The 13,263-nt window shown below is 49.7% G+C and overlaps 1 long non-coding RNA gene across 1 annotated transcript; it reads right to left on the bottom strand.

Annotated features, from left to right (window-relative positions):
- Window positions 1-7,450: 7,450 nt before the first annotated feature.
- Window positions 7,451-12,925, bottom strand: LOC309876806. Its single transcript, XR_014317253.1, has 3 exons — window positions 12,633-12,925; window positions 7,610-12,550; window positions 7,451-7,485 (listed from the first exon to the last, which is right to left on the bottom strand). It is a non-coding gene; the product is annotated as an uncharacterized lncRNA (long non-coding RNA).
- Between the last annotated feature and the right edge of the window lie 338 nt (window positions 12,926-13,263).

The following is a 13,263-nucleotide window of genomic DNA, read 5'->3' as shown; positions in this document are numbered from 1 at the left end:
AATGTGGCCAGAGCAACTGAAGAGGATGTATTTCCAGACAGAAGAAAATTCAACCGAGGCAAAGCTGGAAGTCCCCAAATAGTCAGGATAGTGATACTTGCAGCTGAGAGAGTCCTAAAGAGAAATCTCAGGGAGTGACGCAAACTCAGGGGTCAGTGTACTTCTTGGCTGGTTTATTGGCTGCGGAAAAGAAAAAGCACAGCATTGCCTAAATCTTTCATGTGAGTGTAAGCACAGCTTAACAGGATCTGTAATTTTTGAAATGAAGGCAAAGGGAGACAGCAGAGACAAAGCTGATGCCTATTCCTTGTGTGCTGCATGCTACAAGAAGTTGGCAAGAAGCATGCCACAGCTACTAGGTCAAGTCAAACAATGATTATAGCATAAATAACCAAAGAAAACAAAGCACAGATTTGCTCACATTCTTATGAGAAAGCTGCATTTATTCCAGGGTATTGCTCTCACTTTTTTAAGAGAGGCGTTTGGCTTTAGACATTTTGCTGCTATTTCTACTGCACTCAGGTCAACATTTTGATTCTTTACCCAGTGTAAAAGAAGCTCTGGTGGAAAGGGTGATGGGGCAGATACCAATCCTGTCAGCCAGGCATGATGCTCACAAGGCAGGTTTCCTCCTGCCGACAGGCAAGGTACAAACATGCTAAGCACATGGCCAAAACAGCACCAGCTGCCTTCTCCCTGCCCTGAGCCCAGCAAGCAGTACAAGAAATTAGTCTTAGGCAACCTCCCTCTTCCCAGATCAACCCGGGGTTCTTGACCAGGTGCCTCCAGCTGCAGGTTCATGGGGTGCCTCTCCACACCTACCCCAGATCCTGCCATCCTCTATGACCCTTCGTGTCCCTCCACATTCCTCCACGTCTTTCTATGCCCCCCATGTCCCTTCATATCCCACCATGTTTCTCCGTGTCTCTCCACCTCCCTCTGTGTGCCTCCACATCCCTGGCAGGCTGCTATTCCTTGAGAAGAAGAGGGAGCACTAAATCAAGTGTTCTGCTGGGATGGGTCCTTCTTTTATCTTTTCCTTTCGGCAAGGACAAGGAGAAATGCCAAGAATGGCACAAATTCAGGCAGCCTTCCTTGCCTCTGAATGCTGGGTGTGTGCTCCCTGCCTGCCCTATTTCTTGAGCCCAGCTGTGTTTGCTCCCTGGCAGGATCATTCCTTACAGATCCTGGCACAGGGACCCGGTCCTGCTCTGCATCTCGGAGTACTAATGATGGCATGTGCGTGCCCACAGTAATGAGCAGGAGCTGAAAGGTGGAGTGCAGAGCACCCTGATGTGAAATGATAGTGGGCTGGGAACAGCAGCACCGGAGAGCATAGGCATAAACCACAGCGCGTTGGCTCACGGGAAACACAGCTCAGCCCATCAAAATCAGGCACAAAGTGGTGTCTGTGCTGAGGAGAAGGAACACGGGGTGGTCTCAGGCAGGGCTGAGCACTCATGGAAGGTGGTTCCCCATGGAGGCGGGTCCTGGTCCCTGTCAATATCCAGTGCAGCTGGTTGTAGTGGGGACAGAACGGGTCAAATGTGCAATAGGGAAAGGTAAGGTGCTGTGTTACTTAACAGGATTACCCTGCAAACAGGAAGATGTTCCTTGACTAAGTCCTGCTACAAGGCACATCTTCGGGCTTCTGCTTCCTTCCCCCAGCCACTGCTGAGGCTTGTGTCTTGTGCAATGTCGCCAGCTTCACCAGCCCTGCAGGGGCTGGGGAAAAGGCACAGACAGACTGGGATCTGCAGCAGGCAGTGGGGCGATGCAAAGAGTAAGTGGAGGGACTGAAAGCAGCCACAGCACATCTAAAATCCACGGCAATTCCACAGAGACCTCCTGGGGCTATGATTTATTTATTTATTTTCATTTTCTGCAGGCTGAAAATGCTGTTTGTTGGTTGAAAAGTGATTGATGCAGGCTGGGGACCACGTGCAGCTAGTGCTTTGGCCTCCTTGCTGGTGCATGCAGTGGAAAGCCAGTGCCGACTGGCGTCTCTCCAGGTGGTGTTGAGGGCATGGCCGGGTTCGGTGTCACCCACCCTGCCCACAGAAGGTGTAGGAGATCCTGACTAGGAGCTCTTGACTAGGCTGGAACCCCACTGTGAAACAAGGAGACGAATAGATGTGGTGCTGTTGTACATTTCCATCGCTCTCCTCCTTCCCAACCCCTACCCAGTTCCCCCCAGTTTTTGTACTAGCACTTACTGGGAAGAAACTGCACTGTATAACCCAGATTTCCTCTCTGAATGGCAAGTAGGGGATTTCAAGGAAACATGGAGAGGGACGAGCAGAGCAGAGAGAGCTCCCAACATGCTCGAGAATCACACTGTTTGTGAGAGCACCGAGGCATGAGCAGGGCTACCTGGAGAGCTCAGCTGCCCCCAAGAGCTGTAGGCCCCTGAGAGGCATAGAAAAGCACGAGTTTTTTTTTTTTCAACACTGTGTCTCTTCTACTTCCCAGATAGTGGCTGAGGAGTCCACAGAAATGCCAAACCCATCTGCAGTTCCAGACTAGCAGTTGATAAACTGAGGGAGCAAATTTGTTGGGACAGACAGAAGCAGTTGGTATGTGTGCTTTTGGGCTTAGTCAGTGCCATATCCTGGAGTAAACATACAACAGGATAAGGTGAAAAAGGGTCTAGAAATGGCTTCCTCCACTAAGGTTGGCAACTTTAAGCGGCGCTGCACTTCCTAGCCAGGCAAGCCCCAACCCGAGAGTAAGCTGCTTTCGCTTTGCAAATTGCTCGTGGCATTTCCTGTAAACACGATCAACATCACCTATGGGCTGTGAGCAGGGAAGCACAGTGACATTACAAAAATTTCTTCTGAAAGGGCAGGCTGCCTCATTTTTTCCATTGTTTCCCAGTTTCCATACTTAGGAGAGCTAGAAATTGCAGGCTGAGGTGGGGGAAATCCCATACTGATTGAGAGGGGGGCAACCACAGCAGAACTTCAGTGCTGGACTTTCCAAAGCTGTCCATAACCTCAGCGTGGTGCAGTCTTTTTTCCCTAGAAAACTGTGGGTAAGAAAAGATGAGTCCTCTGATGGATTACCAGTCTCCTATCCAACTTCTGTACTCACTGCTCCTGAGGAAAACACACTTATGGACTAATGTCAGGATAAAGAACAAGCCTGAGGAGGATGTATAGGCAAGGAGAGTAACACAGGGCTGCTACCTAAATAAAATACAACCAATCTTGCGTGCTTGAAAGTTCATGATTCAAGCTTCCCCACTCCGTGACATTGGATTAGAGTGACTTAAGCAGTGTGCTTTGAAAAGGACAAGAAGACAGGTAAACAACGAAACCTCAGCCTACCCAAAGGTCTATTTGTCTTCTGATATCCTTGTCTTCAGGTTCACTGTGGAGGGCCTTAACCGTTTCCCTGTGTCCATGAGGCCTGGAAACAGCAGAAGAACTGATGGCTCAGATTCTCATGTGACCCCAAACATCCAGGCTTTTAGCAAGCAACAAATATCACAAGATCCACAATAGATCACAAGAGCAAAGAACCATCACCAAACTTGCCGCTGACACAAAGCAAGGCAGCCTGACAGTGTCACCTTACACAGGCAAATACTGATGAGATGCTGTAAGAACTGGCTTCAAGGACTATTTGAAGTCAAACTTATTTTCCTTTTGTTTGTCTTATGTTGGCATTTGCCTACACCTCAGTCAGGACAGGGGGGTCACCTTGCCAGGAGCTTTATAAAACCCCCTTTTACTTTGGTTTTCCTCACAGGCTCACAATCCAGTGTGCAGTGAGGTCCAGTGAGAGGGACCGACAGGACTCAGTCAATGAGACAATTAAGATCCACGAGGACCGGATCTAAATTAATGCTCCAGAGTAGGTGGAGGAAAAGTCACACGCACACACAAAATCCACATGATGTATTATCACAAAAATGTGAAAGAAAGCTAAATACACGGAGGCAGCCAACGCAAATTGGCAAGTTCCTGGGCTTTACTGGCGTTTGGCCAGAGGGGTTGGTGCCATTTGGCCTGCAGCCGTGCCGGAGGTTTCGATTAGATGAGGAGCAGTGCCTGATGAACGGGAAGGCACAGATGCGGGGCAGGTGGAAGGGGCACGAGGAGGGGAGACGGTGCAAGACAGAGCCAGCCGGGCAGCAGCACGCTTGGACACGCACAGCTATTAGAGTGAAATCTCCGAGGCTTCATTTTTTTATTGCAAATTTCTGAGCCCATGTCCACCCAGTTCTGGCTTTTTCCAAGAACGGTCAAAACTCTCCTTCTGCTGCGCACAACGGCTTCAGGTCACAAGGGAGTGTGGTCTCTTTTGAGAGTCCTCATGCCCTTTTTTTAGATCAGAGCAATCTGGGACTATCCCAAGGAAAATTTCTCATACTCTGTCTGCTCCTGCAGACTAGCCTAGAAAGAGACTTGTAGAGGGGACAGCTAGTCAGTCTGTTCCTAAACCTCCCATAACCTGAATTTATTTTGGCCCAGCAGGATCAAAACAGCTGTAGCTGAGCAGGTTGGATTTTCACCTCAGGCCTCCCCCGTCGCCTCCAAAACCACACGGCACACACACACACAGTTTCGTGTGGGATGTTTCTTTGCTGTTCTCGGTGTCATCTGAAGCCATTACCCCGAGTTACACATTGACCCATGCTGTTATGCCCAGTGAGCAGGAAAACTGGCAAGCAGGCAGGCACTGTGCACGGCCCGCCCAATACACCTGTGTCCTCATCGTGGTCACCAGCTCTCTTTTACAGAGCATTTTGCCTTCTGGCTGCAAAGCCTCAAGGTGAGATGGCAAGGCAGAGGGCTGGACCGTAGTAAAAGGGTGGTATCAGCCAGCTACTGAATCAGAGAAGGGTTTCTAAGCCTTCCTCTCCTGACCAGGGTGAGGATGGCCTAGCTCATGACCAGCATGAAATCTTCACGCTCAGGAGGTACCAGAATGAGCAGAGCTGTCCTGAGGAGATTTTCAAAGAGCCCATGTTATGCTGGAGACACAGACCTCATGGCCATCTAGGAGACAGGGCTGGAGACAGTCACACCTAAAGCATGTACCAGGCCGGGACAGACAGCCCCAGGCTGAGCCGAAATTGGTCTCCTGGACCCAGGGGCTGGGTGTGGGGGAAGGCCCCAGGTGCGTCTGGCCCAGGCCATTAAGGGTTGTTAGTGTCCTCAAGGCCTGGCAGATGTAAATGTAAGGGGAAGAAGGGTGTATCTCCTTTAAAAACAGGTTATTTCCCTGCCCTTAGATTACGTCCTGAAGGGCACCTGATATGAAGCCTTCCTATGGAAGCACCAGCTCCTTAAGCAGTGCTCACAGACGTGTCTGCGTGAGGAATGTCTGCAGGGCGGTCCTGCAGGCAAAGTCTGCCCTCATGCCAGGGAAATCCTGCTCCTACAGCTGATGTTTGTTCTTCAGCATCAGTTCCTCACCGCACGTAATGCACCCCTTACAAACAACGTTAATGGAGGTGCGGAGTCCAGAGTTAGGACATGCTGTGATTAAGGCCACCTGTGGCCTTACATCATCGTCTTTGCCTGTCTGCCTTGGGAAACAATTTCTAATTGCCTGCTCCTCAAGTTCTTGCCTCGCTCAGAGCACAAGATGGCCGGTGCGCTGCTGTTTCAGTCTTTGGCCTGCTCTGTACCCGTGAACTTGTGGCTGCAGGCCCTGTGTGCTGCACCTCTCTCCAGCACTGCTCTAAAACCCAATTATTTCACAGTGTTTTCTGAGCTCCCCATCACTAATGTATCATTAGTGGCTTCGCCCAGCTTCACAAGATCCATTTAAAGCTGGAAAGCGGAGGAAGAGAGAAGATGAATGGATATACTAGTTTTCATGCTGGAAGTGTGATAGATACTCTCAGAGCCTGAGCTTTCCCAGCATTCAGCATTATAGAGGGCTCAGTGTCTTTAAGGACAGACAGCACCACATTAAGCTGCATCAGAAAGCCTGCAGCATGTCTGCAAGTCAAACTCTACTGCTTCCACTTATTGCCAAACTGAAGGAACAGCTGGTTACAGTTCGGTGTCAGCCACTTGTTTCCCATTGCAACACAAGCTTTGCAGCTTATGTTCTTCAAATAGAGTTCCAGTCTCTAAGATATCGTTTTAGACAAGAGACATTTGAGATTCAGACTGGGAAAATATACAATATTCATTTTACACTTCTATGCACTTCAAGATAAACTCTTAGATACACTTACTTGTAATTTACATATATATGTAGTTTGGGCATCCCTGTTACCAAACCATACATAGGCAGAAATGCAATTAGCACATTTCAGGAGGCTTTGTTGGCAGCAGAACAACTGTAGGACTCTCCAGCTTGGTTTCCATTCTGTGTTTGAGAGCAGCGCACACTCAAGGCAGTAAGTGCTTTTCTGTGTGCCCTGTGCAGGCTTGACACCCTGGAGTTGGGAGGAAGAGTAAGAGGTCAGAAAGCATCTTTCTGCCATCCCTGCCTTCTCCCCTTTAGCTCCCTGTCTGTCCTCTCCTGTGACTGCAGCTGAAGTCCCCATCACTTCCAGACAGCCTTCCCCCAGCCAGAGCTACCAGCCTTGCAGTTGGCAGCACTCGGCCTCTCTAGCATCTAAGGTCTAACAAGCTCAGACAGCTGAGGATTAGCTGCACGGTTCTCCAGCCACAACACAACCCTCCCCAGGTGCCCTCGGCTGCTCTGCCAGGCACCAGCCTGTTGCCCTGTGCCCAAGCCCTGCCTCCTTGCAGCTCAGACCTGCTCCTGGTTCCAGTTCCTGTCTCCCAGCATCCTGGCATTGAAGTCTAGCCTCTGATAATGCTCTCTTTTTGCCCTTCAGCTTCTGTTTAGCCTTGTCTCTTCAAAGAGACAAAGCAACCTTTATCTAACCACAGGGTTCTGCCACCTATGTCCCACTGAAAATGTCCCCCTGTCCTACAACGCCAGAGGCCAAAGCACTGCTCTCTTGGACAACCTGTCCCTTTGCACTCTGCAGAAGGACCTCACCTCTCCTCAGTCTTTTCTGTCAAATTCCTGGAGGAAACCTCAGCCTTCTTCTAGTGACCCCATCTCCACCTCCTTGCCCAGATACCTCCTCCTCCATCCTTTATCTGAATCAGACCAGCCTTTCTGCCTTCCCTTCACAAACTCTCTTGATACCCGTATCCCGTTCTCTTCTGCTCATGTGCCCCCATCTCACCTCCCCTACCTTCTCTCAGGTCTTATTCTTTTCTCTTAAAGCTCTGACTTACCATCTTCTAGTCCAGTTTCCCATCTTCACCTGGCCTCCTCTTTATGTGCTATTCCTGGGCAGGTTCATAATTAGATAAGGGGAAATACACATTCATCCCTAACACAATTCCTGCCATATTTCAGACCTTGTGTTCTATAACAAGGGGACCAATACAGCAGTTTGAAGAACAGGCCCTTAAAAACAAGAAGTATACCTTGTTCTGCCCTAACCTTTTTCTAGGAAACATTTCAGTGCACGTCCCTTCCAGCTGATGCAGACACCTGCAATGAAAAACTTGATTTCAAACAGTTGCAGTCTGGCAAATGTCTAGCCATCTTAACACAAGGTTTTATGTAATGGGAGACATTAGGCATCCTAAAACATAGACTTTTTGTTTTGCCCCACCTATAAAAATTTTGCTTATGGAGAAGTGAAGGACAGAGATAGGCCCATCTCTTCTGCTTCGTGTTGGATGGAGAATGCAGCTCCAAGTTACACTGCTCTCCAGGCAGCTCTCCTCTGGAAAGGTGGAAGATCAGACTTGGAGACGACAGAGCCAGCTGGATGTTCTTTGAACTCATTCTCACACATTTCTGAGAAACTGGATGCACATAACAGGCAAAAACTCTGCCAAACTGTTTACCACAAACGGAGTGCTCTTCCCTTTACTCAGATATCCTTTTAGCTCAGGAAGGAAATACCACGTCTATATGTGCACAGGACAGGCTGCAGGCAGGTGTTTTGTGGTTTGTGCTGTTCAAGGGAGCAGCCAGATTTGCATTAGGGGCAGAAGGCAGAAATAAGCCGAGGAGACAGATTAGGGACAACCACAACAGGTGATGTGGAAATGCCCCTCTTTTTCCCCCATTCTTTACCAATGACCCATCTAAATGGGCACTTGACTAAAAAACATCAGCAGTTCTTCCTCTTGGTGGTATGAAGACACAGAGTACAACTAGTTCCCACCCTCTCCAAAATGAGGGTGACCAGAGGTGAATGACTGAATAGCTGAAGCAGTTTCTTCACTGATCGCTATCAATCAGGCCAACATCATTCAGCATGGCTAATTCCACCCACCACAGGTTTGTTTTGAAAGCAAGATGATGCCATTACTTGTTGTGGATGCGCTGTTTAGGCATGTTGCAGTATTGCCTAAGCTCGGGAGGCAAGAGAATAACATTGCTAAGGGCAGGTGGTGATATCATTTCTGACTGAAAGCAAGAACATGTCTTTCCCAGCACCTATGGGGAGTAGAAACACCAGCAATAAGTAAGCAGCAGGAAAGAGAGGAACCGCATGGTGTCTGATCCTTTAGGAAGGTCCTGATACAGCCGAGGCCCCGAGCCCATGCCCAATCCCATGTTCATGAGTGGCCCCCTCTGGCTGGAGCCAGGCATGCAGATGTGTCACCAAATCAGGGCCACGATAATGGGGAAATACCAGACAGGAGCCCTGTCTTGAAACTCCCCAGGCCCCCAAACAAGAATCCAGCTATCTGCTCCAGCGAGGTGGCTAGGAAGGAGCAGACCAACTGGAGAACAATGGTATCTGCAGCTTATTTTTGTACGGTGCCTACAGCTCCCTGATCTGTGGCAGAATGTAAATACGCATTCAACACATCAAAGAGACAAAATTCTTGTAGGCAAGCAACATTTTTTCCTAGCCGAAGCACAGCTATTGCATCAAGAGTCGGTCACCCGCTCCTTCAAAGGATGCCATGCAACCAGTCTTCCAGATTTGGGTTCTTAAATCACAGCTGGGAGGAGGGAGAAGGGAGGGCTAGTCCCCGATGTATCACAGGACAGAATTCATCTGCAGTCCCAAAACAACCGTGGATGAGAAATCATAAAAGAAGAGGGGAGAGGAGGAGGAAATTCCTTTTTCCTTTGAAAACATCTGTGTTTGAGAACAAATAGGAAACAAAGGCCTGAAACATTTACACCTGAGTCAGCTGTGTATGGAAAATGGGAAGAAGCAGGCATTTCTAGGACACAGTTGGCCTCATCCTTGGGTAGACGACGTCTAAAAGAGAGGGGATGACTCACAGCACAGGAACGCCTGCTATTCCCCGCTGACGATAAAGGGAGCCCAGAGCAAACAGAGCTATCTGCAGGCGCTCACAGCGGGACGAGGTACACCCACCCCATCTGCACCGTGCCCAGGCGCCTGGAAAGACCTCCTGTAAGCGACTGAGTCACGGCTGTGTGATTGAAAAAGAGACTGTGGTCACAGAGAGGATTGTCTTCAGGGTCACCTGTAGCTGCACCTAGGCTTTCCTTGGGAAAATCTAGTGACGTGGTTAAATCATTTTGGGAGGCCGGGCAGAGCCGCAGGCTCAGCTGGAGAAGGACAGGGGCTCAACGGCTATGGTAACACAAATCCTCTCCTTCAGAAAGGGAAAAAATATATATACATAAAAAATAAAAGCTTCGTAATTTGCTCAGAGAGACTTTTCGCAGCTGTTTGAGGGAATCCCTTGACGCCGCCGAGTAACCTTTAGAGCGGAAGGTGGTGGCTGGCAGGGCTTTCTGGCAGGCACCGCCGGCACGTCACCGAGAGAAAGCGGCGTGATTCAGGAGCGCGGTGAAACCCCGGCGCTTCGCTCGGGGAACTCCTTTCACTGCATCCTTTCGCAGGGCAAAGCCAAGGCGAAGGGGCAGCCAGCTGCAGCCAGCAGCCCCTGAGGAAGAGGAAGGGGGGGACCTTTTGTTTCTGGGAGCTTTTGAATGCGAGCATCTGGGCTCTCCTTCCTCCTTGCCCTTGTCCCCAAGGCGAATGCAGGGCAGCACGGAGAAAGCAGCATCGCAGGGGGCAGGAAGCGAGGCGCAGCAGTTAAAACCTCTCTGCGGCTCGAGAGGAAGCACGGCAGCACCCTCTCGGCAGCGGCTGCTGTGTCATTTCCCTCAATTGGTGCAGGTGTGGGGTGGGCTCCAGATGCGTTTGGGAGGACCCAAAGGAGTAAGGCCGTGTTGACCCAAACCCGGCCCCGCAGCTGGCTGGATGCTGGCTGGTCCCATGAAGACCCTTTCAGGCATCCAGACTCAACATTTCCCACAACCTGTATTACCCAGAGCTTTTTTTCCCCACTATAATCTACTTTACCCTGCCCTTTCTCCTTCGATAATGGCAGTTCTTAGGTCCATACCTCCAGCACACCGAGTTCTCAGTGGCCATGCCGGCATCGTACCATTTGCCCTTGGCATTTTCCAGCCCGCATTGCAGCACCGTTTCCCCTCTTTGTTTCTTCTAATGAAGCAGAAGAGGCAGCTGCTCTATCGAGGCACGTGGCCACTCGAAGAGCATGGCAAGATGTTCGTGTGCAGATAAACTACAGAAAATACCCGTCCGAAAACCCCGGTGGCCGCATGATTTACTTCCACTCACTGCAGAGAGAGACTGACAAAAACCGAGAGATCAGATGTTCAGAGGGACACCAAGCCTCAGCTCTAGAAGGATTTCCAGAGCCTCTCACATGTTTTCAGCACTGAAAATAGACACTGGGTTTTCTGAAGTATTCTGCCTGCTCACAGAAGTTACCTCTTTGGCTACAGGCACGGGATGCTGCAACGCTGTCCCTTCTTTAGACGCTGAGGCATGGATTGAGCTCTCCTTCAATCCTCTGGCTCCTGAGGTGTCCTCGTGTGTGCTTAAGAGATTCCTCGATGTTTCTGGCGTAAAGTACATTTAGCACAGAGCCGTGCGTGTCCATGGGTGCTGTTGCTGCACCCAGAGGTACGGCATCCCCAAGTGAGATCAGCGCAGTGTTCGCTCAGAGGCAGGCAAAAGTGGGGACACAGCAAATGGACGTTGCTGTTCCTAGGCACACGAGAGGAAGATTTCCTCCCTTTGGGAAGTGTACAAACTGTGTCCAGCTTGGTTTATGGCAAGGATGCCTTTTGAATGAAAGATAACCTTTCCAGCTTATCTGGGGCTTGTGTTTACGTGTCACCGGCGCTCTTGTTGCCACAACTAAAAAAAAGTTCTCAGTCCTTCGATGTGTCCTGTCCTTGATGAGCCCTTTGCCAGGAATAAAAACTGTGAGGAGCAAGTCCCAGGAACCTCTGCCTACCTTTTATTTTAATAGCAAGGAATCTACCACCATTAGCTGTCCACACTTCTGCCTGCTTTGTGATAGTACTGGGCCTTCTCTTTAATGCGAGCAACCATTGCAAATTCTTTATTTTTTTTTCAGTAAAAGAATCCACACCAAGCATTTTGGTAGCGGCATATCGCATCATATCATATCGTATCACCTCCAGATCGGCTCAAAGCCTCTCATCTACCTGTCAGATTTGTTCTTTTATAGGGCTGCATAACACATAGTGCAGCCCTGAGCACGGCTGGTGACACCAGTTCTGGATCACAGGCCTAAGTTATCGGGTGTTTGGCACCAAATATTCATCGGGTATCCTTGAAAAATAAATCAGAAGTTTGCAGGACCTAATAAACACAAACTGATGGTAAGGAAAATAAAAGCGGGAAAAGCAAATATAAGGAAAGCTAAAAGGTTCACTTGTTCTTTGATCGTTTTCGGTATTTCTGCAGGATTACTTATTCAGTGCTGAGAGATAAAGGCTTCCTATTTACCACGGGAGATCCGATATTTTCCCGTTCTCTATGCAAAGGAGCCCGACCCCCCACCTTGTGTCCTCTAGATGCCTGTCCTGAGCGTGTGAGATGACACGCAAAGGGAGGAAGGAAGGCGCAGCTCAGTTTCACCCACTGACAACATTTCACTTTGCATGACAACCTAAAACCCGCACTTAAGGAGAGATGAGGGGTCCCAACCCATCGACCAGGCACATGTCTCCACCACGAGGCTGCAATTTCATCCGCGTCCCTCCAGGAGAGCTAAAACAGCTGAGAAGAGTGAACAAGACCAAACCAAGCCAAATTTCATGAGAGACCAGTCAACCAAACTGAAAGAAAACCAGCCACGGAGCACCTCTCTGCTTGCAGGTCCCGGTGGAGCATCTAAACTTGGGAGGCTTCCCACGCACAGCTCGTGAAGCCCAGCGCTGCAGCCCGTGTTGCTGGATGTCAGATCAGTTTTTCTTGGCTTCCAGTCCGGTTCCACGGCATGTTTATTTTTGACGGTAGGTTTGTAAATATCCATGCGGCTACTAACAATGCATACTTTCAGAGGCAGCGAACCTTATCTCGGTTTGTTGGGAAAGCTTTCCAAATGTTACTTGTCTTCGTGGAGTCAGAAGAGGGAGAAACTCCGTGTTTCGAAGCCAGATTAGGCTGCTGGGTGCTATGAAGCTATCAGATCATCCAGAGGAGGCTTCACGCACAACCGTAGTGTGAGTGGTGTCTCGCACGCACTGCCATTTACCACAGGCCCTAAGAAACAAGATAAAAGCCCCTGGTGAGTAAAAGCCAGGTGTCTAGCTGCACCAGCCGCCGTGGGAACTGAACTTTTTACCTGGCTCGAGAAAAACCCACAAAGGGAGAAGGAGATGGGCAAGACTGCCAGCAGCGTCATCTGAGCAAAGCTGCAAAGAAAAGGCCTCACCCCCAAAACTCCCGATGGAAACGCGGTGGGAGCTGCTAGGGGACCCGCTGTTCCTTCTGCAGGACTGCCAGCATGCTTTATCTGCCCATCGGGGCTGCGGCGGGGAGGCTGCAACCCGCAGCCGTGCTGACTAAGGCTCGCCCTTAGAGGAAAGGAGCGGCGTGGTCCTCCTGCCCTGAAGCAAAAAAGGTCAGGGGACAGTGGTGAAGCCAGCAGGACCGTGCTGTGCTGCTGTGACTCTGGATACATGGTTGGAAGTGGTCCCCTGATACACACCTGCAGTGCGTGACGTAGCTGAAAATTTTTTTGCCCACTTGAGAATTTCCAGCGGCCACACCCAGGAATGTGTTAATGCTGTTGTAATTAGGGGTGGGACAACCGGTTCAGATAAAATAAAGAACAACCTGAAACTACACCCAAAACTTGAAATGATTCTCTCTCAGAGTTGTTTTGCTTTTAATCTTTTTTTTTTTTCTTTTTTTTTTTCCCCCACATACCTTTCCAAGGAGGAAGCAGAACCACTGGCTGTAATACAGCAGGC

The sequence above is a fragment of the Aythya marila genome (genome assembly GCF_965140915.1).
Source record: "Aythya marila genome assembly, chromosome: 1".
Classification (NCBI taxonomy): Eukaryota; Metazoa; Chordata; class Aves; order Anseriformes; family Anatidae; genus Aythya; species Aythya marila.
Note: the sequence above shows the minus strand (reverse complement) of the source record. Positions and strands in the feature narration are given on the sequence as shown.